At 42.7% G+C, this 25,318-nt stretch overlaps 1 pseudogene; it reads right to left on the bottom strand.

Moving 5' to 3' along the window:
* The window catches only part of LOC133752201 (heat shock protein HSP 90-alpha-like), a 34,531-nt pseudogene that overhangs the window by 5,217 nt on the left and 3,996 nt on the right, over window positions 1–25,318 (bottom strand).

Here is a 25,318-nt window from a genome sequence, read left to right as displayed (position 1 = left end):
TCAGATTCTGGAAGACCTGTGTGATGCCACTCTCTCCCATCTTGGTGAGGGCAAGTTTTCTCTGCTAAGTCTACCAACTCAAGTGCTAATCTCTTCTTGAAGCCCCTCACAGATGCACACAGAAGTCATATTTTACCAGGCATCTTAGCATTCTTGGCCCAGGCAAGGTGGCACATCAAATTAATCATCACACTATCAACGTCAAGTCTTGCTAACATTTGTGCAGCAAACACAATGTGGCCACAAGATTTGTTTTCCCCACAGAGTCCTTCTAGGTACTCTAGTTCTCCATGCTGAAACATCTCCACTTGTAGAAATTTTGGCAACTAGTTGACAAAAGCCAGGACCATTTGTGGTTAAGATTTCAGTAGAGGGGCCGGCATTGTGGCACAGTGGGTTAAGCCACAGCCTGTTGTGCCAGCATCCCATATGGGCGCCGGTTCGAGCTCTGGCTGCTCTAATTCCAATCCAGCTCCCTGCTAATGCCCTGGGAAAGCAATGGAGGATGGCCTAAGTCCCTGGGACCCTGCACCCATGCAGGAGACCTGGTTGAAACTCTTGACTCCTGGTTTCTGCCTGGCCCAACCCTGGTCGTTGTGGTCATTTGGGGAGTGAACCAACAGTTCACTCTATCTCTCCTTCTCTCTTTCTCTCTCCTTCTCACTCTCTGTAACTCTGCCTTTCAGTAAAGAAAATTTCAGTAAAGGTGAGGATTCCCTGGTCTGGTTATTCTGTAAGTCTGGGCCTCACAATTGTCTCTCCCCAAGATCGCCAAGTGATTTACTCCTTGAAGCTGGGGATGCCATGCACTGAGGATTTGCTGAAGCAAGCCATGGTTTCCCTGATGATCCTTTTGCCATCACAGCAGGACTGAAGGGCATCAGCTAGTGCTTGGACAAGCAAATTTTAATCAACTCCCTTCACGCTGAAGAATGATGTTGGATGAGCTCCTTTTCCCCATCAGTTATGAAAGTTTTCAGGAGGGATAAAGCAGGACCGACATGGGATGCTTGTGTGGTGCTACCAAAAGGAGTAAATGGTTGAAAAGCTGCCCTAGGTAGTTTTCTTGTTTGAACCATGTCTTATCTATGATATACAATTATCACATTTATTATCACATGAATGTATGTTATGGATATAGTTACATAAATTATAAATATTGATGGTAACTTGCATTGTTGAGGTTTAAGTCCTTACTCTGCTGAAAAATATCCTGGAGTAATATTCTCTTCGCCATTTGAGAATTTCTGGGAGGTGAAAATTCAGTAGAGGTGGCAGGGACAGCAGAGCTGGGCTTCAGCACCCATGCGTGTGCCACAGTGTTGAAGTGTCAGAGCTTCTCTCTGGACTCCTGGGGGAGGCATGAGTCTCGGGGTTGCTCTTCCGTCTCTGCAGGTGCACTGTCCACATCGTCCATACAGGCTCCTCTCTGGCAGTCAGCTCCCATGTGTCTCTTCACCTGCCCCTGTGACCAGCTTGTTGCCTGGAAGAGGAAGGTTGAGATGATCCCCCACTGTGAGTCCAACTGGTTGTTTGCTGCAGTGGATGCTGGTAGCAGTAGGTGGCAGATCTGGTATCTGGGGGTTGTGGGCTGGGGTCGCCTCCTATACTGCCTCAGAAATCAACAGGCGGGAAGTTGCAGCATTGTTTGGTGCTAAAGGCGTGGAGCTCGGAGAGAGAAAATCGTGCAAATCTGGCTTCATGATCTTAAGCAAATCACGTGGCTCTTCTGAGCATCAGTTTTCTCATTTGAGACAGGAGTTAAGAACAACTTTCTTGTCTTGCTCTCAAGGTTACTGTGACAATCAAATGTCTTAACCTTGTGGGAAATTGCTTGGGGAATTGTAAAGCGTTACATAATGTTGGTTATTTTTCTTTTATCAGGGGTGATCCGCAGTGTGATCGCCCTCAGGGAGAAGGCTGCATGGAAGATGAAGTGGGAGGCCTTAGGGTCCTGAGGATCCTGGCTGCTGGGAACGATTTCTGAGATGGACTGTTTTGTTGTGGCTGCTGGAGGAGGGAGACTGGATAGAGGGTAGATGACACGCCAGAGGTGGAGGAGCAAAGATTGTAGGACAGCGAAATCTTGCTGGTTGTGTATTAGAATGGAGAGGGAGAGAGAGAGAGGAGAGAGAGAAACTGTCAACACAAGAAAACAGTATCAAAGCACATGTTGTGCATTCATTTAATCCTTCATCAAAATGTTTTTCAACACCTGCTCAGTACATAGCACAGAGGGAGTATTGGAGAGAATATTAGACACCCATTTACACAAATTAATGATTATCTGTTTAGATGCATAAACTAATTAGATCAATATTTAGAAAATTAAGGTGAATGTCTGATTTTAAGTTTCCTGACCTCATAAATTCTTGCTTTATCCAGCCTTTTGTGTTTTTCCACTGTGTGTAGGAGACAGCAGAGAAAGGGGAAGCAGGATTTGACAGAAAATGCAGCTTGGTCGTTCCCTAACTCCTGGTCTTGCGCAGAGCACTTCTCCCCAAACCCCAATTTACCCATGGGTGAAATGCAGGTGATGGTGCCTCTTGGGGCATCAGATTACTGGGATGACCAGTGCTGTGTTTGGCAGCGATGTGCCGTCAACAAGAGATAACATCTTTTGTGGGGATGGCCAATGGCCTGGTGGTGGTGTGAGAATCCCCTGACCATCACTAGGCCCTGGAGCTGCTGAAGCCCTGGTCATCACTGGCCCCCACCGCACAGGCAGCCACTGTGATGCTGGCGTTGGTTTTGAACAGGAGCCTTGGATGAGAGTGTGTCCTCTCCGTGTCACTGCACCGAGAGCTCAGTACAGACTGAGGGCTGAGCTCTGGCTCCTGGGGAGTTGCAGTCAGTGGCCCCAGCGAGGTCTGTGGGAAATGCGGGAGAGTGTGCCTGGGAGGTGTCACCCCACCTGTCTTCTCCCCAGGGAGAAAGCTCAGATTGTATGGGCAAAGGGCAGAGGCCAGAGACTCTGCTGCTCAGCTAGGGCTTCTCCTGCATGGAAGCCCGAGGATCCTGCTAAGGCCTGCCTGCCTGTCACTGCTTTTCAGACCCCAGGGTTTTCACATGGCATTGCACTGATTTTTACACACCAGGTACTGAGGCAGGGGCCTCCTCTGTCACCCACTGATGCCAGGATTTAAGTGGTGGGTATGTCTGACTGGACTGTTATCTGCTTTTCCCCTGTGTTAGTCTGGGTAGGCTAATTGCTGCAACAATCTCATTTTCGGGGCTTGGGATACTTGCTTATTTCTTTTGCATCCATCCATATGTACCAGAGACCATTGTATAGCCTTATGTGTCAAGCCATGACAGTGCCTTTAACTGCCAGGCTCTGAGAGAACCGTATAGGGATTTTAGTGGTTAAGGTTGTAAAGTAAATACACAACCAACAGTGTGTTGAAATACTCGTGTGTGTGTGTGAAAACACATGCGTGTGTCTGTGTATCTATCATCTGCCTTCATGTATGCATACTCATCCTTCATCATATATCACCTTGGTCATCATCCATCTTCAGAGAAATCACCCGAAGCTCCCATTGGAGGCTGTGCCTGAGTGAACACAAAATCAAAGGGCTTGCTGGAGTCCATTGTTGGCATTCCCCAAGGCCAAGGCCTCCCAAATGGTCTGCAGTGGAGGTGGGATTAGAACCCTGGTCTCAGAATCACTCAGTGTATCTGCCCTCATTCAGAACTTTGGATCAGCCCAATGGAGAAAGACAAGGAATAGAAATTAGACATGTTATTGCTAACTTCAAAACCACCAGATGCCTTCAACAATATATGACCGATGACAAGAATCCTCAGATGTCCCTATGTATCCAAACTTCTCTTCTCCTCCTGCAAGTCCTGACCCCAGATCATGTGTTCCTCTCTCGTTAACAATCAGTGTGTGGCTTTTCTCCTCCGATGTGTGCCTCCATCGCTCAACGTCAGTCTCAGTTTTCACTTCCTGACTCAGTTCTGTGACTTGTCATGCAGCTGTGTCCCGGGGTTTGCCTCTGCACCGTCCTTCTTCTACCTTGGGTACCTGGAGAGAAAGTTCTGTTCCTGGCGGTTCTCTGAGGGTTCTGTCCCTCGATGAGGCTTCACTCCTATTGAATAATTTTGAGCAGAGGAACAGTAAACATGGGGTTTAGGGAGTTGAGATTTAATGTGACTTTGCCACTTACGTTCTCTGATATTGCACAAATTGCTTCAATTTTCTGCCTTCAGGTTTTATTTGCTTTGTTTTGTCTTTCATTTATAATAAGAAATAGGTCTAATTATCTTTAGGCTGTTATGTTATTTAGAACTCATAATTACAAGCTGTAGAAAACCCAGCACAAACTGGCCTAGGTGATTAAGTAGACTCTTGAAGAAGGAAGAGAATTGCACTGTTTCTCAATTGAAAGCAAAAAGCAAGAATCTATTTTTCATTGGTTCTGATTGGATAATGTACCCCTGCAGGAGCCAATCACAGTGCAATTGGTTAAACTGTGGTGATTGGCCGAATTTGAGTCACGTGCTGCATTACTTACTCAGGCTAGTAAGTATTACCCCATGTAGCCTGGTGGACTGGAGAGGGAGAACAGGAGAGATCTTCAGACAGAATCTGTTTCCAGCAGAGGAGCTGAATGCTATGAGGCAAAGAGTAGATGTCTCTGAGAATCCCTTCTTCCTCTGGAAGTCTCTAGTATCTAACTAAGGTCCATGCCTTTGCTAAAAATGCTTCTAAGAGGTGTGGGTGAGTGGTAATGCTGACAGTCTGACCACAAGTCCTGAATGCTAATCCTGACTCTACCAGCTATAGGAGTGAGTGAGTTACTTCTCTCAAGGCTTCAACATCATCATCCGTAAAATTAAGCATTTGGACAAAATCTTTTTTCTAAGAGCTTATCTAGCTCTACTATGATGGGTGTCTGTATTGTGTTGTTCAATTAAATGCCATCCAGAAGGGAGAGGAATCTTCCAGAACCAAAGCCTTAGAAATATAAGATGCCAGTGAAAATTCTTTCCTGCACACGGTTTTCTTTCTTGTACTTAACAGAATACTGAAGTGCTATATTTTAACTATGTTTTTCCTGCCCTTTTGGTTAATCTTTCTGTGAAATTACACTATTGCATTTGGGACCACATCCCCTATTTCCATAACAACTGGCTGGATAAGTGTTAAGTAGAGAAAAGTGATGATTGTTAATATAAAATCTACTGGAAACCAATTCTTCTAAACACTCAGCCCTTCCTCTAAGAAAGCACTTTATTGAGAAAAATTTAATCCATCTGATCATGATTTAGTTTCTATTGACTCATCATTTTCCCTCAGCAGAAGTGATTTAACTTCTACAAAGTATTTGAGTAACTTCAACTTCTTTTTGCCAGCACATAGAAAAGCACATTTTATTTTCCCCTAGAACAAATGGATTTGCAACCTGAAGTTTCTAGCCCAAAGCTATGAATGCTTGAATGCACTCTTGAATTTAAACAGAAGAAAATGTCTTCTAGCTTGGCTCAGGGAGGAGGTGAGGATGGTGTCCAGTTGAGACACTCTGGTGCTGTTGTAGCAGCTGGCTATGGCTTGTGTCCGTCCTGCTTGCTGGGTCCCTGGGCATATTAAGAACGGGATTGTGGGGAAGGCTTTGCCATCTGGGAAATGTTGTGGTGCTTTTCATTCATTATCTGGGTGCAACATGGTGCTTGTTGATGGTGCCTCCACTGCGCTAGGCTCTGAGAATGAGCACTCCATGTATCCCTGCCCCCGCTTCTCTGTTTAAGAAACGAGTCAGTGAAGGACTTGAGAAGACCAGAGTGAGCAAGACTGAAAAGGAAACTAAGCTGGGTCTGAGAGGCTTGGGGTTTGGCCTGGCTCTGATATTGTCTGGCTGTGGGAACCAACTGTCACTGTGCTATCACAGACCCTGTTTGTGCCTTAGTTTTCTCAGACATTAGGCTGCACCAGTGGTGCTTAGCTTCTGTGCAATGCATTGGCCTCATGATAACTAGTATGGCAGATGTAAATATCAGTGCGTCAACTTGGATTTGCAAAGGAGGCATTTTTCTTCCAAGTACACTTTTTGGTACAGAGTTTATTTGCTTAAAATGTCTTCAACAGTGATTCTGATGCGATGGTTTGACCCTCCTCCACTAAGTGGAGTCTGTCCTACTCATGAGTCTGGACAGGCTTTGTGACTTCTGCCTGGCTGTCTCTCTACAGCCATCAGGACTGCAGAGGCCACATGAGGGTATCTGACGCCCAAGATGGCTCAGCTGTTCCAGGCCCCAGCTGTTGGACTCTTCCAGTCCAGGCACCAGGCATGTGAGGGTAACCAGTCTCCAGACATGTCCAGCCCCAGCTGCTATCTGAGTGCAACTACATGAGCAACATGAATGAAAACATACCAATCTCTAGCAACATGTGGGGTGAAATAGAAAGGGTTTATGTCATCTTAAGCCGCTAGTTCATGGTGTATTTTTATGCAGCAATAGTCAATTGAATGACTTGTGTGTCAGGTTCCCATTCTACTATCATTTCAGCAGTGCTATTTTTCTTTATGTGGAACTGTATGAGCTGAGAACTGTTCCCTGGCGCTAAGCTGTCAGGGTCATGCTGTCCTTGGTGTCATCTGCTACCTCTGCCCTGTGCTCTAAGGTTTGCTTATTTCCTGTGTAGTGTCCAGTTCTGAGTTCATGCTGGTCACTTCCTGAACATTAATCCTCTTCATGTCTGTTAACTTTGGTAACTGTATCCCCACCATGCTCAGGCTCAAGGGACACACTCTTCATGTTGCATCTGGGTCCCTAAAACTCCCTTCTTGGGTGCAAGGAGACATATCTGCTGCTCCCCTTTCACATTATTACATAAGGCAATCTGCAAGGACCTCTTAGAAAAACTTCTAGGAAAGTAGTTCTTAAACCTCCAGGCTGCATCTCTAGAGTGGGCCAGAAATCAGTCTAGTACTTTGTAACCAGCATTTAAAAAAATTAAAAAGAGTAGAATAAAATGGAATGGAAGCTCTCAGAGAATATCAGGCATAGTTAAGATAACTGCAATGGGTAATTCTCTGTGTCAACTTGGTCAGGTCACAACACCCAGATGTTTGCTCAAATGTGTCTGGATGTTGATATAAAGATAGTTAAGATTAATTATGAAGATAGTTAATATAAAATATTAATATTGAAATTGTCAGACTATGAATTAAATAGGTTATCCAATACAATGTGGTTGGGCTTATCCAATCAGTTAAAACCTAGGGAAAAGATTGACAGGACCAAGGAAGAGGATCCTGCTGGCTGGTGACCTCCAGATTCTTCTTTTTCCCCAGAGACCTTTTATTTAAGGTATACCAACTTCATGCATTTCATAAATACAAATTCAGGAACATGGTGATTCTTCCCATCCTACCCTCCCTCCCATCTGTACTCCCTCCTCACTTTCTCCTCCCTCTCATATTCCCATTCTTGTTTTTTATTAAGATCTATTTTCAGTTAACTTTATACACAAAAGATTAACCCTACACTAAATACAGAGTTTAACAAATAATATATATATATAAAAAAAACCTGTTCCTCAACAGATGAGACAAGGGCTGTTCAAAGTCATCGAATCTCAAAATGTCGATTTTACTTCTATAGATTACCTTTTAGGTGGTCTATTCATCAACACAGATCAGAGAGGATATATGGCATTTGATTTTTTAGGACTGGCTTATTCCACTAAGTATATTGTTTTCCAGGTGCATAAATTTTGTTGCAACTGACAGGATTTCATTTTTTTTTACCACTGTGTAGTATTTCATGGTGTACATATGACATAATTTCTTTATCTAGTCTTCAGCTGATAGGTATCTAGATTGATTCCATATCTTAGCTATTGTGAATTGAGCTGCAACAAACATGGGTGTACAGATAACTCTTTCATATGCTGATTTTTTTACATTTGAGTAAATTCCCAGGAGTGAGATGGCTGGGTCATATGGTACATATGTATTCAGTTTTCCGGGTGTCTCCATACTGTCTTCCACAGTGACTATACCAGTTTACATTCCCACCAACTGTAGATTAGGGTGTCTTTTCCTCACATCCTTGCCAGCATTTGTTGTTTGTTGATTTCAGAACAGAAGCCATTTTAACGGGTGAGGTGAAATCTCATTGTGGTTTTGATTTGCATTTTCCTGATGGCTAGTGATCCTGAGCATTTTTCCATGCATCTGTAAGTCATTTGGATTTCCTCTTTTGAAAAATGCTTGTTGAAGTCCTTTGCCCATTTCTTAACTGAGTTGCTTGTTTTGTTGTTGTTGAGTTTCTTGTGCTCCTTTATATATTCTGGATATTAATCCTTTTTTAGATGCACAGTTTGCAAATAATTTCTCCCATTCTGTCAGTTGCCTCTTTGCTGAGTGTTTCTTCTGCAGTGAGAAAGCTTCTCAATTTGGTGTAACACCATTTGTCAATTTTGGCTTTGGTTGACTGTGTTTCTAGGATCTTTTCTAAGAAGTTTTTGCCTATGCTGATGTCTTTCAGGGTTTCCCCAATGTTCTCTAATAATTTGATGGTATTGGGTTGTAGATTTATGTCTTCAATCCATTTTGAGTAGATTTTTGTGTAAGGTGTTAAGTAGGGGTCATGCTTCCTGTTACTACATGTGGAAATCCAGTTTTCCCAGCACCATTTGTTGAAGAGATTGTCCTTTCTCCAGGGATTGATTTTAGCTCATTTGTCAAAGATAAGTTGGTTGTAGATGTTTGGATTGATTTCTGGATTTTCTATTATGTTCCATTGGTCCATCCATCTGTCTGAATGGGGAGAAATTGGAAGCATTCCCACTGAGATCTGGAACCAGAAAAAGATGCCCACTCTCACCATTGCTATTCAATATAGTCCTAGAAGCTTTAGTCAGAGCCATTAGGCAAGAAAAAGAAAGCAAAAGGATACAAAATGGGAAGGAGGAAGTCAAGCTATCTCTATTTGCAGGTGATATGATTCTATAAATAAGAGATAAAAAAGACTCCACTAAGAGACTATTGAAACTCATAGAAGAGTTTGGTGGACAGGTGCTGTGGTATAGCAGGTAAAGCAGTGCCAGCATCCCATATAGGTGCTGGTTTAAGTCCCGGCTGCTCCACCTCTGGTCCAGCTCTCTGCTATGGCCTGGGAAAGCAGTAGAAAATGGCCAAAGCCCTTGGGACCTTGTACCCATGTGGGAGACCCAGAAGAAGCTCCTGGCTCCTGGCTCCTGGCTTTGGAGCTCCGGCCATTATGGTCAACTGGAGAGTGAACCAGTGGCTGGAAGAGCTCGCTCTCTCCCTCCCTCTCTCTCTCTCTCTCTTTCTCTATCTCTGACTTTCAAATAAATAAATAAATCTTAAAAAAGAAGAGTTTGGTAAAGTAACAGGCTATAAAATCAATACACAAAAATCAACAGCCTATATATACATAGACAATACCACAGCTGAGAAAAAACTTCTAAGATCAGCCCCATTCACAACAGCTACAAAAAAAAAACCCTCAAATACCTTGGAATAAATTTAACTAAGGATTTCAAAGATCTCTATGATGAGAATTATTAAACATTAAAGAAAGAAATAAAAGAACGTACCAAATAATGGAAAAATCTTCCATGTTCATGAATTAGAAGAATGAATATCATAAAAATGTCCATATTTCTGAAAGTAATTTATATATTCAATGCAATACCAAAAAGATTCTTCTCGGATATAAAAAAAATGATGCTGAAACTCATATGGAAGCACCAGAGACCCCAAATAGTTAAAGCAATCTTATAAAACAAAAACAAAGCTGGAGGCATTGCAATACCAGATTTCAAGACATACTACAGGGAAGTTATAATCAGAACAGCCTGGTACTGGTAGCAAAAACAGATGGATAGACCAATGGACCTTTTGTATTGCTTTTTGGTTTCAATTTTGTTTATTCTTCTCTAATTTTAATTGTTTCTTTCCTCCTACTAATTTTGTGTTTGGCTTGCTGTTGTTTTCTATGTCCTTGAGATGCATTGATAGCTCATTTATGTGGTGTCTTCCAATTTCTTGATGTAGGCACCAATTGCTATAAACTTCCCTCTCCACTTTGCAATTTCTGTATTCCATATGTTTTTGTATGTTTATTGTTGTCTTCATTCATTTCTAGAATTTTTTGCTTTCTCTTAATTTCTTCTATAACCTGTTGTTCATTCAGTGTCATGTTGTTCACTCTCCATGTGTTTGCAGATGTCTAGAAATTCTTGAGTTGTTGATTTCCGGCTTCATTCCTTTGTGGTCAGAGAAGATGCATGGCATAATTTTGATTATTTTAAATTTTCTGAGACTTGCTTTATGTCCTAATATGTAATCTATCCTAGAGAAATTTCCATGTACTAAGAATATATATTTTGCAGCTGCAGGATGGAATGTTGTATAAATATCCCTTAGGTCCATTTGGTCTGTAGCGTCAATTAACTCTGTTGTTTCCTTGCTGATTTTCTGTTTGATTGATCTGTCCATTGCTGAAAGTGGGGTATTGAAGTCCCCTATTACTATTGTACTATCGTCTGTGTCTCCCATTATATCCATTAACTGTTTTTTAAAAAATAGCTAGATGCTCTGTAACTGGGTGCATATATGTTTGTTATAGTCACATCTTCCTGTTGAGTTGATCCTTTAATCATAACATAGTGCCCTTCTTTGTCTCTTTTAACAGTTTTTGTTTTAAAGTCTATTTTGTCTGATATTAGGATAGCAACATCATCTCTTTTTTAGTTTATGTTATCATGAAATATCTTTTTCCACCCTTTCACTTTCAGTCTGTGTGTATCTTTGTTGGTGAGATGTTTCTTATAGGCAGCAAATACATGGGTCTTGTTTTGTTTTTTAACCCATTCAGCCTTTTAATTGGATAGTTGAGGCCGTTTGCATTCAAAGCGACTATTGATAAGTAATTACTTGGCCCTGCCATTTTTCCATAAATATTCCTATTGTTTACTTTGGATTTCTTTTGTACTTCTACTGGGGGATTTTCTGCCTTCTCATTATTTCATAGTGATGACCATGTTTTTGTGTTTCTCTGTGTAGCACATCCTTAACCATCTTTTGTAAGACTGAATGAGGGGTGACAAATTCTTTCAATTTCTATTTGTTATGGAAGGTCATTACTTCACCTTCATTCATAAATGAGGGCTCTGTTGGTGTAGTCTCATGCTCACCTTCTCTCCTTCAAAGGAACCAATACCCAGGAGCTAACCCCAGTGGTTGCGCTATTCATCCAGAACCACTCAAAGGATTTGGGCAGTCCTCAGTGTGAGAACAGATCCCGCTGCAATGACTCTCCCCAGGCAATCAGTGAGCCTCTTGCGTGTGGAACCACCCACAATGACTGCCACATTGACCCAGCCACAACCTGTGTCCGCCCACACAGCCACAGTGTTTTCACAGTTCCAGCACCCAAGGCTCCCACAATCATGGACTCTCAGCCCCCTTTCAATTTTCTAAGCCAGGCCCAGGCATCTCCTCTTGGCTGGTTGCTGGGTGGACACAAGCTGGCACAGCTGTTGCATATGTCCAAAATGGTGCATGCCCTCTCTGATCTAGTAACAGGATGCTGCTGTCGGGTGATTGGGTAGAGAGAAACATGCCCCCCCCCCCTTTTTTCCCCTCTAGGTTGGCAGGTACACTGTCCCTCACAGGGTTCCAGGCCAGACTCACGCCAGGCTCTTCCTGCAGCTTTATCGCTAGTGGCTTGGGCTGCTGCAGTCTTGTCTGACTTCACTCTCCAAAGCTGGTGCTGAGGCTCTCAGCTTCTGGGATCCTGTGTTGTGTCCAGGTTTGTGCTGCATGTCCACACCCTCTGCGTAGATCCACAGCACCCCTCTAACATGTGTGGAGTTTCCACTGAAGTTTTCTCCCTAACTCGTCTCTCTGGCCTTCAGATTCTGCCTGAAGCATTAACTCTTCTCTGGGACTCCAGCCTGCAGCTTGCTCTGTAGATTTCACACTTGCCAGTCTCTACAATTGTGTAATATAGTGCTTTAAAAGAACTCATATTCTCTCTCTCTCTCTCTCTCTCTCACTCCCTATCTCCCTCCCACTAATATACACTAATATACATATATACAATGCAGCTTCAAAAGTTGGGGTGAAATGGAATTTTTCATGAACTTTTAAGCTCTCTTGTATATATATGTGTGTATATATACACACACATATATATATATACATATATATATATATCTTATTGGTTCTGTATGTAACATATTATCAAGCCAATGATCACAGTGCTATCAATTTCACCATCATTGGCTCTTGGATGGGCACTTAGCCCAATCATAACCAATGGAAAACAGGTTTTTAGGTTGTTTGTTTAAGATTTATTTATTTGAAAGATATAACGAGAAAGAGATTTTTCACCCACTTGTTCACTCCCAATATAGCCACAATAGCCAGTGTTGGGCCATGCTGTAGCCAAGGACTCCATATGGGTCTCCCACATGGATGGTTGGGGCCCAAGTACTTGAGCCACCTCTGTTGTCTTCCCAGTACCATTAGCAGGAAGCTCTACTGGGCGCTTAATGTGCTGAGCCACAATGTCAGTCCCTTGTTCTTATTTTTCATTTGAGAAAGAGTTTATTTTTCTTCCTCTTTCAACTTAAAGAGAAATCTAGGTAATGATTCAGTTTGTGCTGAGTTTTCTACCACATCCAATTATAAGAGCTCTAACATACATCCTTGGAGATAATTAGACATATTCTTTGTAATAAGTAAAAAAGCAAAACACAATTCCTGAAGGCAGAGAACTTACAGGTACATAAAAATTGACTTAAAAGACAAACTTATCTTGGTGCAAAAATGTTTGAAATCCGTGCATAGCTGTTTTATTTTTGTTTTTTTATGATACAGTTTTCCCATGAACCATTTCAGGACCCCTCATATGCATGGTATTCACATTTTTTTGGTACCAAAATGGACTTATTTTTTAATTCCATCTTCCAGGTACTTAAACTCTAATTTGAAAGAAAGAAGAGAGATATAGGCAGTGCTTCCATCTGCTGGCTCACTCCCCAAAAGTCCACAATGACCAGGCTGAAGCTGGGGACCAGCATGTTATCCAGGTCTCCCCTGTGAGTGACAGGAACCCAATTATTGAGCCATTGCATCCTTCTGTCTCTCTCTCTGTGTCTCTCTCTGTCTTAGCAGGAATCTGGAGTTAAGAGCCAAAACTAGAAATTGAAGCCAGGTACTCCAATGTGGGATTTGAATGTCTTCTCAGGCTAAATGCCTGCCCCTGTGAAGTTTTTAAGGTACCTTCACACATACGCGCACACACACACACACCTATTGATTCTGTTGCCCTGGAGAACTCTAACATAGTAACTATTGTTCCCCCTTGAATCTATGGTTTTGAGTATCTACGCATACATGCACTGAGTTGTTGTGTAAATCATGCTTCTTAATGTGAGTTACAATAAAAATATTTGGCACATGCTCTTAGATACTGCTTCTGTTCTCTTTCATGCGGTATCTGGTCATCTCGTTGGACTTTCCCCAGTATTAGTGGATCTCCAAACATCTCCAAGTTTTTTTTTTTTTTTAAATTTGACAGAGTTATAGAGAGTGAGAGAGAGAGAGACAGAGAGAAAGGTCTTCCTTCCGTTGGTTCACTCCCCAAATGACCGCTACGGCTGGCGCTGTGCAGATCCGAAGCCAGGAGCCAGGTGCTTCTTCCTGGTCTCCCATGTGGGTGCAGGGGCCCAAGGACTTTGGACATCCTCCACTGCCCTCCCAGGCCACAGCAGAGAGCTGGACTGGAAGAGGAGCAACCGGGACTAAAACCTGGCGCACATATGGGATGCCAGCACCGCAGGCGGAGTATTAACCAAGTGAGCCATGGCGCTGGCCCAAGTGTTTTTTTTTTTTTTTTAATTGTCCTGTCTCTGTTCCCCAAGGCTCAGCACAGCAGATGATAAAGTCAAGTTGCTGGAAATGGATTGACACAGAGGGTTCCTTATCTTAAGTCCTCCCTTCTCATAGTTACTGCCCTCTGTCTTTGATTCCTTATTACTTGAAGACTGTTTTCAAGTTGAGGAGATATGATTGGTTACCTTCTGGGTGACCTCTGACAGGGGTTCTATCATCTGTATCATGAGGGGGTTAATGTATGCTTCTTGCTATTTTTGTGCAACTGGACCTAAACGAGCAGGATCTGACACATCTTAATTGCTCACTGTCTCTTAGATGTCTTTTGTTTCTTACCCACAACATAGATTGACATGCTAGTCCTCCCTGGAGACTGAGGTTCCTCAAGGCAATAACCTCTTCTGATTATTTTTTCATTAAAGATTTATTTATTTATTTCAAAGGCAGAGTTACAGAGAGAGAGGGAGAAACAGAGATGGAGGCGGAGATCTTGCATCTACTGGTTCACTGCCCAGATGGTCGCAATGGCTAGCAGTAGGCCAAGGTGAAGTCAGGATTCAGGAGCTTCATCCAGGTCTCCCATGTGGGTAGCAAGGGCCCAAACACTTGAGTGATCTTCTACTGTTTTCCCAGGCTATTAGCAGGAAACTGGATCAGAAGTGAAGCAGCTAGGACTTGAACCAGCACCCAGTTGGGATGCTGGCATTGTGGGTGGTGGCTTTACCAGCCACACCACATCATCACTCCCTGCCCTTTTGATTATTTTACTACTATAGTACTCAACGGGTCCTCAGTATTTATTGAAATAAATTCTGAATCGAAATCCCCATTAATTCTGAGCCTCTGAGATTAGGAATTATGCCTAATTTTTTATTGACAAAATACACAGAGATTGACAGATATCAGGCACATATCAGATAGAGATATTATCTAATAAAAGCATTATGCAATTGGAAGTGACTGACTGCCATGGTTTATCCAATAGGGGTTCATGTATTGGAAGCTTGGTCCCCGGTGTGCAGATGTTAAGAGGCGGTGGGACCTTTAAGAGTTGGAGCTTGTGTGAGGTGGAGTGGAGGTGGGAGGGGTGTTGCTTGGTCTAATGGTTAAGTCACCAGCATCCTGTACTGGAGTGCTTAGATTCAAGTCCTGATTCGGCTCCTGATTCCAGGTTCCTGCTAATGTACGCTCTGGAAGGTACTCTGGAAGGGCTCAAGTAGTTGGGTCTCTACCACCCATGTGGGAGACCCGGACTGAGGGCCCAGCTCCTGGCTTTGGCCTGGCTCAGTTCCAGGCACTGTAGGTGTTTGAGAAGTGAGCCATTGGATGGCAGCTCTATCTGTCTGTACCTCTCTCTGTATTTCAAATAAATAAATATTTTTCTTTCATTTAAAAAAAGGGGTGGAACTAGTGGGAAGTGATGGGGTTATTGGCCATTGAGTGTGTTGTGATCCTGGTGGGCTCCTCGTGAGGACCAGGGAGAAGGTATAAACGAGTGAGCCTGGACTTCTTGGCTTCCCGTGTCAACACGTGATCCCTCCCTCTTGCGAGTGTGCCCACCATGATGCCTTCTTTCAGCTTGTGACACACCCAAGGGGGCCTTCACCAGACTGCCCAAACAGACTCTCAGCCTCCAAAGCTATGAACTAGATAAACCTCTTTTCATTACGAAGTATCCTTCCTTGGCTAAGCAGATTGCCAGGTGTGTCTCCACACTGGAGTCCATTCTTCAGAGACTGCTGAAAGCCGCAAGGAGAATTAAGCAGGAAGCAAATGTTGCAGGAATGTCTTGATGTTGAGTTTGACATGGACCAGGAGGCTTGATTGCCTCCAGTTGATATTTGCCTGTGATTGGGTCAATATTTCTTGTTGCTGCCTACAAACTTACAGAGAGATCTCCCTAAACCTCTAAAATAGAGGTTTTATTCTTTTATAGTTTCTGGGGGAGGCATAATATATACTGATAGAGAAGCTTATGTAGTAACTGCGCAAGCTGTTCTTACAGATATACACCAAGGTGGGCTTTGTGTAAGTAGCCCATAGAAATAAAATAATGTACCTACCTTCTGTGGATGGGCACCTACCTCTCTCTCTCCAGGGTGGGTTGTGTCTGTCTGTTCAGATTACAAGGCAATTAGTCATGAGAGGCATCTAATTCTGTGTCCCAGGCTGACACAATGGTGTTCAGTGAATGAAAAATATTTCATTCTGCACCATTGGCTTATAGCCTGGAATTTAAGCAGTTACCATCTTTTTGGGATCCCATTACCGCTTACAACAAATGTAAGGTAATTAATATAATAATCCCTTTCAAAATTACAGCCATTGGTTTAAATAGCTTTACTATATATTCAACTGCTTTGGTGAATGTAGTTATTTAACAGTTTAAATCTATTTTCATTTTGACAATAGAGCATTGTTCAGCTATTGAAATGATCAAGTGCCGTTTCATGTGCCCTGTGAGAAGCATAATGAATAGAACGTTGTGTTTACACAGTGTCTGTTTTCCTGAGTGCGGAGGTCAAGACAGGGAATGCACGTTTCCTGAAACTTCTCCACATATTCTGGTCAATACAGCAGGGCTTTTTTTTTTCTTAGGGGGCTTCCTTCTTCTATTACCCACTGTCTTTCTCCTCGTTTGTGACTCCCCTCTGGGGCCCACTTCTCACAGTGAGCTTCCATAGTTTTCCTCTGCTCACATTTCTTCTCTCTTCCCTTCTCTTATCCTTTTCAGAATGGCTGCCTCCTTTAATAAGATTTGACTTTGTGAGCAGGTCCTGTGCTGGTCAGTCAGCTGAGGAGCACCAGGAAAAACTAGGCAGATGTTGGTTTATGGTGCGTGGTTTTAATAGCAGGCTCTTCTTTGGGATGTATGAATGACATGCAGTTCAGATAAGAAAGAAGGCTTCATCAATATTCCTTGTTTAGATAAAAAAAATTTAGTTTAAGACTCTAAACGCAGATTACTGGACCAGTGCCCTGCAGGGTGGGGTAGAGAGTGGCACTCTTTGCAGTGCTAGGGATAAACAGAGAAGAGAAAAGTATAGGAGGTGCACTCTTGGTGGAGAATTGGAGAGAAAACCACCCAGGAAGCCCCACAGGAGGAGGTGAAATGGCATGGACCTGTGTGCTGAGTGCTGACGCGCAGCCAGTGCAGCTGCAGTAGCAGAGAGCCTAGGGGAGGCCAGACTGCACCAGTCTGAGGATAGAGCCAGAGACAGTGTGGTGTGGGATCAGACGAGAGCCTGGTGGTGGTGGTGGTGGTGGTGGGGTGCTGGTGATTGTTGATAGTCACCTGTGGTCCCAGTGGAAGTGGAGGGGGAAGTTCGATTCAAACCAATCTTTCTAAAACAGAACCTATGATCTGGCTGGGGGACACCATTTCATATTAGGGCAACAGCTAAGGAAGCCTGCAGGTGTGCACATAACAGCTCACTGAGGTAGGAACCTAAATACAGCAGTGGCAGCAACAGCGGGCAGGCGTTCGGCCAGTGGCTCTAGAGTGCACATGTGATCCAGAGCTTTAAGTGAAGGAAACAACCCGCAGCCCCTGCTGACTCAGAGCTTGGGTAGGAGGTGGCTGGGTAGCTAGGAGGGACAGAGGGGCACCTGTGCCTACAGTACCCTCTGGACTGGGCAACTGTGGGAGCCTTGTGTGCCAAGACCTTGGGGACATGGTTGCTACATGAAAAGGTTAGGGTGTAGCTGGAAATTGAGTTCTACCACACCCAACTTGGGTGTTACCCTGGGAACTCACCTCACCCTAGAACTTTGACCAGAGCCCCCGGAACACACCTACCACATGCCTTCTGATATTCACTGAAAGTGCAGAGATTAGCCCCAAAGATAAAAGCTATCAAAAGAAAAAGTGAAAAACAACTCCACAAATGCTGAAAAATAAGAGCTGAAATTCAAGAAACAAGAATAAGGAAGTCACCATGACCCCCCCCCCCCCGATCAACACAACAACATTTCAATATTAAAATGCAAAGAGGAAGAGATCAAGGAAATCACAGAAATGGAATTTAGAAAATTAATCATAGGACTACTCAAAAAATAAGAAAGTCCATGATCTAAAGAAAACCATACATGATATGAATGAAAATTTTCCCAAGGAAATTGAGAATTTAAAGAGAAATCAAAATGAAATATTAGAAATAAAGAATTCAATGGATCAAATAAAAAATGCAGTGGAAAGCCTTAACAGCAGACTTAATGAGGCAGAAGAAAGAATACCCGAGCTAGAAGACAAATTTTGGAAATCTTACACTTAGACAAAAAAAAAAAAAAAAGAAGAAAATAGAAAACTTAAAAACAGTGTTGGAGATCTATAGGATACATCAAATGACTCAACAAATAGGTCTTAGGAGTTCCTGAAGGAGTGGAAAGAGAGAAGGGAATAGAAAGCCAATTTAGTGAAATGATTACAAAAAACTTCCCCAATTTGGAGAAAAAAACCATATGTTCAAGTGGATGAAGCACATAGAACTACTAACAGACATGACAAGAAAAAATCTTCACTATGACACATTACAGTCAAACTTTCCATAGTAAATTATAAATAAAAGTTTCAAAAATGTGCACAAGAAAAATGCCAGATTACTTTCAGAGGATCTCCAAATAGACTCAGAGCAGACTTCTCATCAGAAACCCTACAGGATAGAAGGGAATGGCAACATATAGTCCAAGTCTTAAGAGGAAAATAACTGTCAACCCAGAATACTGTAGCTAGCATAGCTCTCATTTATGAATGAAGATGAAATAAAGACCTTCCACAACAAACAGAAATTGAGAGAATTTTTTATCACTCATCCAGCCTTACAAAAGATGCTTAGAGATGTGCTACACACAGAAATACAAAAAGATAGCCATTACTATGAAATAATGAGAAGGCATAAAATCCCCAGTAGAAATACAAAAGAAATCCAAAGAAAAATGGCAGGGCTGAGGCATTATGCATCAATAGTCACCTTGAATGTAAATGGCCTTAATTCTCCAGTTAAAAAATGCAGACTGGCTGAATGGATTGAAAAATAAGACCCATCTATTTGTTGCTAACAAGTAACACATCTCACCAACAAAGATACACACAGATTGAAAGTGAAAGGATGGAAAAATATTTCATGCTAACAGAAACCAAAAAAGAGCTGGTGTTACCATCTTAATATCAGACAAAATAGACTTTAACATAAAAAGTATTAAGAGATGAAAAAGGACACTGTGTTATAATTAAAGGATCAATTCAACAGGAAGATGTGACTATAATAAACGTATATGCCCTCAATTACAGGGAACCTGGCTAGTTAAAAAATGTTAATGGACCTAAAGGGAGACATAGAGTCCAATGCAATAGTAATGGGGTCTTTAGTACCCCACTTTCAGCAATGGACAGATCAACTAGACAGAAAATTAGCAAGGAATCTGCAGAGTTAATCGACACTATAGACTAAATGGACCTAACAGATATCTACAGAACCTTTAACCCCACAGTGACAGAGTACACATTCTTTTCATCAGTGCATGGAACTTTCTCTAGAATAGATCATATGCTAGGCCACAAAGAAAGTCTCAGCAAACTCAAAAAAATCAAAATCATTCCATGCATCTTCTCTGATCACAATAGCTGAAAATCAACAACATAAGAATCTCTAGAACATATGGAAACACATGGAGACTGAACAACATGCTCCTGAATGAACAGTGGGTCATTGAAGAAATCAAAAGAGAAACCAAAAATTTCTAGAAACAAATGAAGATGACAATACATCATATGAAAACCTATGGGGCCAGCGCCGTGGCTTAACAGGCTAATCCTCTGCCTTGCGGCGCTGGCACACCGGGTTCTAGTCCCGGTTGGGGTGCCGGATTCTGTCCCGGTTGCCCCTCTTCCAGGCCAGCTCTCTGCTATGGCCCAGGAAGGCAGTGGAGGATAGCCCAAGTCCTTGGGCCCTGCACCGCATGGGAGACCAGGAGAAGCACCTGGCTCCTGGCTTTGGATCAGCGTGGTGCGCCGGCCGCAGCGGCCATTGAAGGGTGAACCAATGGCAAAAAGGAAGACCTTTCTCTCTGTCTCTCTCTCTCACTGTCCACTCTGCCTGTCCAAAAAAAAAAAAAAAAAAGAAAACCTATGGAATATAGCAAAACAGGTGTTAAGAGGGAAGTTCATAGCAATCTGTGCCTACATGAAGAAACTGGAAAGGCATCAAATAAATGAGCTATCAGTGCATCTCAAGGACCTCTAATATCAACAATAAACCAAACCCAAAACTAGTAGGAGGAAATAAATAATTAAAATTAGAGAAGAAATAAACAAAATTGAAACAAAAAATCAAAACAAAAATCAGTTAAATTAAAAACTGGATTTTTGAAAAAATAAATAAAATCAATACACCAGTGGTGCAACTAACAAAAAAAAAAAAAAGGAAAACACTCAAATCCAAATCAATAAAATCAGAGATGAAAAAAGAAATGTGGGACCAGCACTGTGGCACAGCGGGTTAACACTTTGAAGCTTCAGCATCCCATATGGGCGCCGGTTCGAGACCCAGCTGCTCCACTTCCAATGCAGCTTTCTGCTATGGCCTGGGAAAGCAGTAGAAGATGGCCCGAGTCCTTGGGCCCCTGCACCCGCATGGGAGACCTGGAAGAAGCTCCTGGCTCCTGGCTTTGGATTGGCACAGCTCTGGCTGTTGTGGCCACCTGGCGAGTGAATCAGCGGATGGAAGACTCTCTCTCTCTCTCTCTCTCTCTCTCTCTCTCTGTCTCTACCCCTCTCTGTAACTCTGCCTGTGAAATAAATAAAATAAATCTTAAAAAAAGAAAAAAGAAATGTAGCAACAGATACCAGAGAAATAAAAGAATCATCAGAAATTATTACACAATGAGCTGTGTGCCAAAAAACCAGGAAACCTAGAAGAAATGGATAGATTCCTGGAAATGTGCAATCTACCAAAACTGAATTATGAAGATATAGAAAACCTAAACAGACCAATAACTAAGACAGAGATTGAATCAGCAATAAAGACCCTCCCAACAAAGTAAAGCCCAGGACTGGAGAGTTCTACTTCTGAATTCTACCAGACATTTAAAGAACTAATTCCAATTCTTCTCAAGCTATTCAAAATAATGAAAAAGGAGGTAATGCTCCCAAACTTCTATGAAGCCTGCATCATATTAATACCTAAACCTGAAAAAAGATGCAACAAAGACCCATATCCCTGATGAACATAGATGCAAAAATTCTCGATAAAATATCAGCTAATTGAATCCAACAACACATCAGAAAGATCACTCACCCTGACCTAGTGGAATTTTTCCCTGGTATGCAGGGATGGTTCAACATTTGCAAATGAATCAATGTGCTACTCCACATTAACAAATTGAAGAATGAAAATAATAGATTATCTCAATAAATGCAGAGGAAGAATTTGGTAAGATGCAACATTCTTTCATGATAGAAACCTTAAGCAAATTCAGTATAGAGGGCACATTCCTCAATACAATCAAGGCAGCTTATGACAAACCCATGACAAGCATCTTATTGAACATGACAAAGTTAGGAGAATTCCCCCTAAGATCCAGAACCAGACAAGGATGAACACTCTCACCTTTGCTATTTCATATGGTCCTGGAAGTTTTAGCTAGAGCCATTAGGTAAGAAAAAGAAATCAAAGGGATACAAATTACACAAGAGGAAGTCAAATTATCCTTATTTGCAGATGACATGATCCCATTTTGTTCCTAAATCTGTATCTATAAAATATATGAAATTTGTATACCTTATAAAATTAAAAAAGAAAATAAAGAAACACATAAAAAAGACTCTGTCTGCAATTCCAACATGCCATATGGTTGATGGTTCAAATCCAGGCTGCTCCTCTTTAGATCCAGCTCCCTGCTAATGGCCTGGGAAAGCAGTATAAGATGGCCCAATTGCTTGGGCCCCTGTCCTTGTGTGAGAGACCTGGAAGAAGCTCTGGGTTCCTGCCTTTGGATTGGCCCAGCTCTAGCCACTGTAGCCATTTGGGGAGTGAACCAGAGGATCTCTCTCTCTGTCTCTACCTCTCTCTGTAACTCTGCCTCTCAAATAAATAAATAAATCTTGAAAAAAACCCCATATTACCATATTTGTTTATAGCATCAGACCATCATAAAAGTGGCAGGCAATTAGTCTAGTGGTGAAGACACTCAAGTCCCACAGCAGGGTACCCAGCTTGGCTCTCTATATTTTAACTTCCTGCTAATGCAGACACTGAGAGGCAATAGTTGGGTTCTTGACACCCATAGAAGAGACTTAGATTGAGTTCCTACCTGTAACTTTGGCTTGGCCAAGTTTCAGCTGTTGTGGGCATATGGGAAATTAACCAGCAGATGGAAGCTCACGTCCTCTCTCTCTTTCTCTCCCTCTCTCTTTCTCTTTTTGACTTTGTACCTCTTGAATAGATAAGTAATTTTTTAAAAGCATTGCAATAAAGTGCAAGATTCAAAGGAATACATGGATACAAACTGACATTCTCATTCAAAAACCCATTGTGATTTATTTCTTCTTATTGTGTAATGAGTTTCCACGTCCTGCCATAATTCACACGATGAAACCCTAATCCTCACTGTAATGTTTTTTTGGGAGGCAATTAGGGTGAGGTATTGTCCTAAGGGTGAGGTCTTCATGATGAGATTAATGTCCTTATAAACAGAGGGAGGAGTTCTCAAACTGCAAAAGTAAAAGACAACATTGCCAAGAAGCAAATCAATCATTACATTGATCTCTGACTTCTCAGCATTCAGAATAGTGAGAAGTGAATTTCTGTTGTTCAAGCCATTTTGGCTATGCTATTTTGTTAAGCAGCCTGAGCTAAGACATCCTCCAACATACCTTCTTGTCCTGCTGTGGCACTGTGGCATAGTGGGCTAAGCCTCTGCCTGCATCCTGCGTGGGCACTGATTCACGTCCCAGCTGCTCCTCTTCTGATCCAGCTCTCTGCTATGGCCTGAGAAAGCAGGGGAAGATGGCCCAAGTGCTTGAGCCTCTGCACCCATGTGGGAGGCAGGGAAGAAGCTCCTGGCTTCAGATCAGCCCAGATCCAGCCATTGAGGCCATTTGGGGAGTGAACCAGCAGATAGAAGACCATTCTCTCTGCCTCTCCCTCTCTGTCTATGACTGTACCTCTCAAATAAATAAATAAATAATTTTAAAAATTAAAAAAAAAATTCTTGTTCAAGGGTCAGCGTTGTGGTACTGCTGGTTAAGCTGATGTCAACACCAGCATCACGTAGCAGAGCTGTGGCTTGAATCCCATCTGCTCTGCTTCCGATCCAGCTCCCAACCAATGTACCTGAGGGATGCAGAGGACCATGGCCCAAGTACCATGGCCACCCATGTAAGAGATTGAGAAGGAATTCTTGGCTCCAGCCTGGGCCATATAATGGCCATTTGGGGAGTGAACCCGAGTATGGAAGTTTCAGTTTCTCTCTCTCTTTCTCGTCACACTTGCTTTCAAATAAGTAAATCTTTGTAGAAACAGAAACAAGGTCCTGAGGCCTCCACATCTGGGCTCTTTCCTTGGTGCTTCTGGGCGTGCCCTCCAGCCACTTCCGGATACCATCTCCTCTTCTCTCTGTGGTTTCACTGGATCAGAGGCATGGTCTTCAGTCCTTCTGAGATCCCGGTTGCTGTGTAGAACCAGTGAGTGTGTTGGGCCTCCACAGCAACCTTTTAGCAAACCATCACGTTTCTGACACCAGATGACGGGGCTATCCTGCTCTGTCTTCCCTTCTCCCAGGGTTCCATGCAGCCCTGTGAAACCTGGTGGTTTTTCCCATTAAGGAGACTTGACTGTTCTCCCTCACGAGCCCTAGCTCGATACGGCACCTTGATGTAGAGATGGAACGACTGATCATATTAGAGGCCAGAAAACACATTTACTTCCTTTCTCAAGTTACTTATAAGGCCTCTTTCTTCAATCGTTAAAACAAAGCCAAAGCAGTCAAACTGTGGATTAAGGTTATGTACTTTTAACAAGAACAAAGGAAAAAAATCTATCAAATTCTAGGTCCCTGGAATAAAAGCATGTTAACTTACAAATTTTTAAGTGCAAATTTAAATACAAAAATTTAAATGCATTTTAATTTGTTTATCATCCAAGGACAGAATATCCAATCCTGAGATTTCCTTAGTCGTACAGAAATTAGTACAGCTCACAGGTAAGAAAAACTCAATTCCAACAGGCTCGGGCAAGATCTGTTACCTTGCATTGCTGGAATTCCGTGGGCAGGATGGCCTCGCGGGCCGGGACAATCAGGATGCCTGGGCTAGTCCTTGGGCTCTTCCCTTTGGGTGAGGATGGCTCTCACTGTTGGAAGCTGGTTGTCAGGACAATTGTGGAAAAGGCTTCTTCAATGGGGGGGGGGGGGCGCAGCAGGAGATGTAACAGATTCTGTCCCGCAGTTGAGTCAGGTGAGAAGGGAGGTGAAACAAGGCAGGGCCAAGCAGACTGACATCATACAGGCCTGGGCCACAGAGGGCACGAGAGAGAGAGAGAAGGTGTATCAGAAAGATGGTTTTCTGGATGTTCTTTAAAGATTTATTTATTTGTAAGTCAGAGCTACATAGTAGAGGAGGCAGAGAGAGAGAGAGAGAGAGAGAGAGAGAGAGAGAGAGCAAGAGTGAGAAAGAGAGAGATAAATCTTCAATCTGCTAGGTCATCCCCTAAAGCAGCCAGGCCAGGAGCTTCTTCCAGGTTTCCTGTATGGGTGCAGGGGCCCAAGCACTTGGGCCATCCTCTGTTGCTTTCCCAGGCACATCAGCAGGGAGCTGGATCAGAAGTGGAGCAGCTGGGACATGAATTAGCTCCCACAGGGGATACTGGCATCTCATGCTGTGGCTTTACCCGCTGCAGGAATACATAATGGGGAAAGAGCAGTACTTTAAGGCACCAGCTATTCATGTGCAAGATACTGACAGCAAAGGAAATGAGAAAGAACATTTGAAAGACATTAGGGTTGTGGTATAAACATACACTCCTGGGGTGGCTCCATGAAAGACTGTACATTAGGATTTGCATTGATTTTCAATTATTTTGGTTGTTGAAGTACAACGGATACTAAAGGTCAGTTTGCTCAACACTTCTTTTGCCACTGTCTATTACAGAATGGTTAACCATGCAATTTGTCATCCAAACCCGGATACCTGTGAGGTTGTAGGGGAACTCTGTAAATGATTGTGCTGGTGCTACCAGTGTTAACCAGGACTGTCCCAGGATTCATTCCAAGAAATGAGATTTTAATTGGAAAAGCTTCTGTAATAGCTGGAAAATGAGACACTTAGTATCTGCACCTCCCTTGCCTCTAGGGTGGTCAAGTTTCACAGTTCTGGTCCATGAGATGGAAGTGGACATCCCTGAAAGGGTTGTGCCTTCCTAGATAAATCAACAGTA

The sequence above is a fragment of the Lepus europaeus genome, chromosome 2, assembly GCF_033115175.1.
Source record: "Lepus europaeus isolate LE1 chromosome 2, mLepTim1.pri, whole genome shotgun sequence".
Taxonomy (NCBI): Eukaryota; Metazoa; Chordata; class Mammalia; order Lagomorpha; family Leporidae; genus Lepus; species Lepus europaeus.
This window is presented reverse-complemented; position numbering and strand designations above follow the sequence as displayed.